This window comes from Chrysochloris asiatica, unplaced genomic scaffold (assembly GCF_000296735.1).
Source record: "Chrysochloris asiatica unplaced genomic scaffold, ChrAsi1.0 scaffold00058, whole genome shotgun sequence".
Taxonomy (NCBI): Eukaryota; Metazoa; Chordata; class Mammalia; order Afrosoricida; family Chrysochloridae; genus Chrysochloris; species Chrysochloris asiatica.
In genome coordinates this window covers 7,654,960-7,661,615 of record NW_006408576.1, presented here as the reverse complement: position 1 = coordinate 7,661,615, position 6,656 = coordinate 7,654,960, and the positions used below count along the sequence as shown (strand labels likewise).

The 6,656-nt window shown below is 37.5% G+C and overlaps 1 protein-coding gene and 1 pseudogene across 1 annotated transcript in view; one reads left to right on the top strand and one right to left on the bottom strand.

The window, feature by feature from the left end:
* Window positions 1-6,656, bottom strand: part of DCDC2C (doublecortin domain containing 2C) — a 125,650-nt gene that overhangs the window by 109,747 nt on the left and 9,247 nt on the right. The gene's annotated exons all lie outside the window — the stretch shown is intronic.
* LOC102824976 lies at window positions 1,045-1,486 on the top strand (annotated as a pseudogene).

Genomic DNA, 6,656 nt, shown 5'->3' with positions numbered 1-6,656 from the left:
CTGTTGTGCATAAGGCCACTCTGAGTAAGTACCAACTCGATGGCACCTAAACAACAGCAATAACCATGTCAATAAGCGAAAAGTGGGTGTTTAGCAGTAATACCATTGGAGGGCAACTTTTCAAACTAGATACCATTAACATTACCCAATAGAAAACTCTTAGATAACAGTGCTTTCTCTAAATTATTTTATTAACCAAAGTTATAAAGGGATCTCTAAGGTTCCTGCAGGATAATGCACCAGACAGCAAAATCAGTTTGAATTCAAGGTCAGCAGGTCAAACCCACCAGCTGCTCCTCAGAAACCCTCTACGGGGTTGTTATGAGTCAGAACAAACTCAATGACACTTAACAACAAGGTTATAAAATTCAGCTCCCTTTTATATTCAAGTCACTGAAAGCCCACAATAGTAACTATATATATATATTGTTGTTGTTAAGTGTCACCAAGTCATTTCCAACTCATAAAGGGATATGTTATTGTTGTTGTTAAGTGCCATCCAGTCAGTTCCAACTCATAGCAAACCTATAGAGTTTCTGGAGTAGTGGCTGGTGAATCTCAGCCACCTACCAAACAGACATTGCAATCCAGTGCATTATCCTGCAGCACCACACCAGGATGCCATATAATGGAATTTTGTATAAGGTTTCCTGTATAGGCTTCCCGAGAAATGACTGGTATATTTGAACCACAGGCCTTGTAGTTAGCAACTCAGTGTTTATTCTGAAGCCTTCTATTTCTGCAAAAGTTTACAGCCTCAGAAAGCATATACAAGATCATTTGATTCAGAACCACCTAGATGGCACTTAGCAGTACAACAACATGCAATGTCAAATTAATTAAGATAATGTGATTGTTGTTGTTAAGTGCTATCAAGTTGGTTCTGACTCAAACCCTTGTATAGGGTTTCAGAGGAGTGGCGGATAAGGTTTGAATTACCGACCTTGAGGTTAAAACCAACCTTGTGGATTCTCTCTGCTCCTCAGCATTAGCTGTTACTGAGGCTGTTCAATTTTTAATTTCCCAGGATCCAAATTCACTGCCATGTCCTCTGAAGAAGAGAAACTCTTTGTGGAAGGTCTCAACTTCAACACAGATGAGCAGGCATTGGAAAATCAGTTCAGCAAGTTCAGACCGATTTCTGAGGTGGTGGTAAAGGATTGAGAGACTCACCACCGTTACCAACCCAGAACGTGCTTCAGATGCCACGTGAGCCATGAATGGAGAGTCCCTGGATGGTCGCCAGATCCGTGTGGATCATGCAGGCAAATCAGCCCAGGGAACCAGAGGGGGTGCCTTTGGTGCTCATGGGCATGGTCACAGCTACTCTAGAGGTGGTGAGGACCAAGGCTATGAGAGCAGCAGGGATGACAGTTGGCCTGGAGGATACAGATATGGATATGGAAGGTGCAGAGACTTTAGTGGTAGCCAGGGTGGTTATGACCACTATTCTGAAGGAAATTACAGAGACAATTATGACAACTAAAATGAGGCATGCACATATAATGTAGATGTTGTTATTGTTGTTAAGTACCATGGAGTTGGTTCCAACTCATAGCGACCCTGCACAGGGTTTCTGAGGTTGTAAATCTTTACGGGAGCAGAAAGCCTCATCTTTCTCCTGTGGAACAGCTGGTAGTTTTGAACTGCTAACCTTCGGGTTAGCAGCCTGATTCATAACCACTATGCTACCAAAGCTCCTTATAATGTAGATACACAAGGAATAAATATTTTTCTGATCCAGGATCGTCCTTCCAGATGGCTGTATATAAATGATTTTGGAGCTGCACTGAAACATCTTTGTTTTAATACATCAACTTCTACTTTTTAATTAAGCTTCCAGGATAGTCTGTTAAAGATCTTTTAGTAAACTCCATTTGTTTTTAAAAACCTTTTTCTCTCATTTAAAGACAAATTCTGCAATGTTTGTAGAATCTGGGTATTTTTCCCTTTACCAGTTTTTTAGTTTGGACCTAAGGATTATCCTGAAAAAAAACTTTCACCAAACTGATTTTCTTTACTGTTTGTTTGTTTTTTAATTGATTATCTAGAGACATTTTTAAAAATTTTGTACGTGACATTTCTTTATCATGGTTAGAAAACAATTTCCAAATGTACCTTTAGGAAATCTGCATCAAGAATATGATAACTTAGAGGCGTTTTTGTACTCTACATTGAGATCACCACCCTGATTATATCTTGTTGTTGTTGATATAAAGTGCCATCAAGTCGATTCCAACCCATAGCGCCCCGTATAGGGTTTCTGAGGAGCCGATGGTGAGTTTGAACTGCCGACCTTGCAGTGCAAATGGCTTTTCAGTCTGGCAAATTAACCCACAGCACCACACCAGGGCTCTTGTTGTTGTTGTAAGTGCTGTCGAGTCGATGAGACTGCTTTTATGGTGCTTGGTGGTGGTGGTGGTGTTAAATGCTATAGAACTGATTCCAACTTACAGCAATCCTGTATAGGATTTTTGAGGAATGAATGGGGGATTTGAACCACAGACCTTGTAGGTAGCAATCCAGTGCTTATCCTGTAGCATTCTGTTTCTGAAAAGATTTACCGCCTCAGAAACTATATACCAGGTTACTATGATTCAGAACTATCTTGATAGCACTTAGCAATACAACAACATACAAAATCAAATTAACTAAGTTAATGCGGCTGTTGTTGTTAAGTGCCATCAAGTCAGTTCCAACTCATAGCAACCCTGTATAGGGTTTCTGAGGAGTAGCTGGTGGGTTTTAACTGCCAGCCTTGTGGTTCACAATCCAGCACCACACCAGGAATCCAGATTTAGTTAATAGATGTAAGGAAAAATAAATTTTAAAAACATTAAATATGACACACACACACAAGAAAAGGCAAATGTATAGACACAAGCTTATTAATGGTTACCAGAGGTGGGAGGAGCTGGAGAGTATGGAAGGGGGACTAATGGTGATGGGGAAAATCTCCTTAATTAAAGACTGTTGTTCTTGTTAAAATGCCCAACTCATAGCAAACTCTACAGGGTTGGTGTGTTTGAGCTGCCAACCTTAGGGTGAACAGTGCTGTGCTTATCCTGCAGCATCACACAAGATTGCACAGCTAATTATTGTACTTGTTGTCAATCATTTGTACACTTATAAAAACTTGAATTGGCAAAAAAAAAAAAAAAAAAAGGATTCAATATAGAGTCAAAAGTCATAAACTCACAAACTATAGAGGCCTACAGAGATCATGGAGGTAAAAAATCAGGCTTGCCAGGATAATTAATAGGGAGTGGTGGGGACTATGGCAACTAGGAGAGTACTTTTGTCAAAAATGAGCAGTACTTCATTGTTTCAGGGGAATGTTTTCTGTGGACATATGAGCAAATAAAGTCAAACCCTTGGGAATAATCCATTTATAACCTATGTCTCTAAGCCCTTATGCTAGTTTTTATAAGCATCTTCAAGTTACCATATCTTTCCAAATCACTGACTCACTCACTGCCATCAAGTCAATTCCAACTCATAGCAACTCTATATAGGGTTTCCAAGGCTGTAAATATTTACCAGAACAGAAAGCCTCATCTTTCTCCCAGTACAAAATTTGATTCTGTATTTGATCATGAACATTAATCTGCCAAATGAGAAAACTTGCAAACTATGAACAAAAAAATAAAAATAGAAAAATTATTGCAAAAGCACAAAACGCTATTTGCTGTTTCAATGTTGCATTCCAAAAAGCATACATATAGAACAGAAAAGAAAACAAATAATTCCTTGAAGATCCAATGAACTGGGGTCTTTAAACTAGGATCTTGGGAAAGTTTGCTGATTGAGCGGAGGTTTGCTTGGGGATGGGTTTGGTATTTCAAGTAGACACTAGAAATGCAATGCGCAACTTCACTTCTTGTTAATTCAGAGAATAGAAAAAAAGAAAGCCAACAGATAGAATCAATATTAGTCATTCTACTATACTGTATCTTATCTATTAATCAAAAGAATACTATAGGGTATATACTAGTTAAGCCCACTTTATTGATGAGAGAGTGTTTGCCTAATTTTCTAAATGTCACTTATATAGAAAAAGCCAATATTCAATTCAACCCAGGTCTTCTGATTCTGAGGCCAGTACTCCCCTCCCTCTATCACAGTTATCTCTCTACTCACTCTTCTCCTTGTCCTGTTGCCCTTCACTGCCCCAGGTAAAAATGGGTGCTAAGGTCAATTTGAGAACAAGGCTGGGGTGTAGAAGAACTATGATAACTTATTTAAAATAGCACTTCCATTATTTGGATCTCAGGAACAAATACATAAATTAGATATGACAATACGTCAATTATAACTCAAATTATTTGGGACACCCCCAAAACACATACACCGTGCCCTAACATAGCTTTCTTCACAAAAGAAATAAGCAATTCTAGACTTTACGGAACATGTATTTGTTTGAAAAGTAATTATAAGCTTGTAACATTTTGTTTTATACAGAGAAAAATCATGATCTTCATCCCAAATTAATTTATTTGAGAAAATGTAAGACACTTTTGACTAACAGTTGGATAGTAGATAGAATTTTATGGTATTTATCTTTTCAATGTTCCATTTCAGAGCAATTATTATGAAAGAAGCTCCAATATGGTTAGTATATCATTGGATTTCACTTCAAAGTTCATTTGCTGATGGCACAATTAGAATATATTTTCTGGTGAAATTAATTTAAACTTCTCAATGACTTTGTAATTACAGAATATACACTTCCAGCTTACTGATTCAAAACCCGCTACCGTCAAATTGATTCCAACTCAGCAACATGATAGGACAAAGTAGAGTTGCCACATACAGTTTTGAAGGTTGTAATCTTTATGGAAGCAAACTGTCACATCTTTCTCCCACTGAGCAGCTTGTGAGTTCTAATCACTAACCTTTCAGTTAACAGCCAAACACTTAACCCCTGGGTCCTTCAGCTTATTGATAACAGCGAAAATCAAGCCAAGAGAGTTTTCAGAACTTTAGTCACCAAACTTTGGAGTTAGATCTCATGCTTCATGGACCTAAAAGGTACTAAAGAAAATGAACTGCAAAGTCTATGTTGAACCTCACATACAAGTATTATCCATCTATTTTATAGCAATGAAGGCACATTGATTATTCAAACTAACCACATCAAAATTTCATCTCCCCTCTCTGCTTAATGAACTGGATCACACTACCTTACAGAAAATAATAATACAATTTTAAGAAAGCTGGGAATGGAAATTCCTTAGATTTGTTCTCAATATTTTTGCCACATATCCAAAACATTTTTAAATAAACCATGAAAAACTCTCTACAGAATTAGAGTCAGAAGCTATTAGAAAATATCTAGACCCATAAAAAAGAAGACAGGTTAACCTCTACTGTACATGTCCCAGGCGTTATGATAGATCTATAAAAGTTTTCTTTCTCATTTGCAAACATATAAACAATATGCCAATTTTATAAGGAAATATTTTTTTATTTTATTATTAAAAGGAATTTCAAAATAGAATTTTATACAAAACATATTCATTTGTTGTTGTAAAGCCTCCCTGAATACTGGATTCTAGTAATATATCAGAAGTTCTGAATCTCCACTGTAGCATTCTACTAACCATGAAAAATTAATAAAATCTCAGTAATATATATATATTCATATCAAAAAATTTTGATACATTGTTGTTGTTGTTAGGTGCCATTGACTTGGTATAGACTCATAGCAACCCTATGTACAACAAAACGAAACACTGCCTGGTCCCATGCCAATCTCAAAATCATTGCCATGCCTGAGCCCATGGCTGCTGCCACCATGCCAATCCATCTCGCTGGGGATTTCTTTCTTCAACTCTGACCCTCCACTTTACCAAACATGATATCCTTCTCCAGCAACTTGTCCCTCCTGACAATACATCCGAAGTATGAGAGATGAAGTCTGGCTATCCTTGGCCTCCAAGGAGCACTCTGGCTGTACTTCTTCCAACACAAATCTATTTGTTCTTTTGGAAATCCATGGTATTGTCAATATTCTCCTCCAACACCATAACTCAAATGCACCAATTCTTCCATGGTCTTCCTTAGTCACTGTCCAACTTTCACATGCATATGACGTTACTGAAAACACCATGGCTTGGGTCAGGTGCACCTTAGTCCTCAAACTTTGCTCTTCAACACTTTAGAAAGGTCTTATGCAACAGATCTGCCCAATGCAATACATTGTTTGATCTTTGATGTGTTTGTTGATTGCTGATCTGAGCATAATGAAGTTTTTGACAACTTCTTTTTTCCATTTATATTGATGTTGTCTACTGGTCCAGTGGTAAGGATTTTTGTTTTCTCTACGTTGAGATGCAACCCATACTGAAGATTGTGGTCTTTGGTCTTCATCCATAACTATTTTAAGTCCTCTTCACTTTCAGCAAGCAAGGTTGTATCATCTGCATCTGATACGTAGCAGAATAATAATTCTAACGTATTTAATTCTAAAATGTTATGAAATTAATCTTAATTCTACCTCTTATCAGCTGTGATTTATAATTTTTCCTATAAGAACTGTTGATGTTGGGTGCAATCAACTCAACTCTAACTCATGTTGTTGTTGTTGTTGTCAGGTGCCACTGAGTCAGAACCGACTCTTAGCAACCCCATGCACAGCAGAACGAAACAATGTC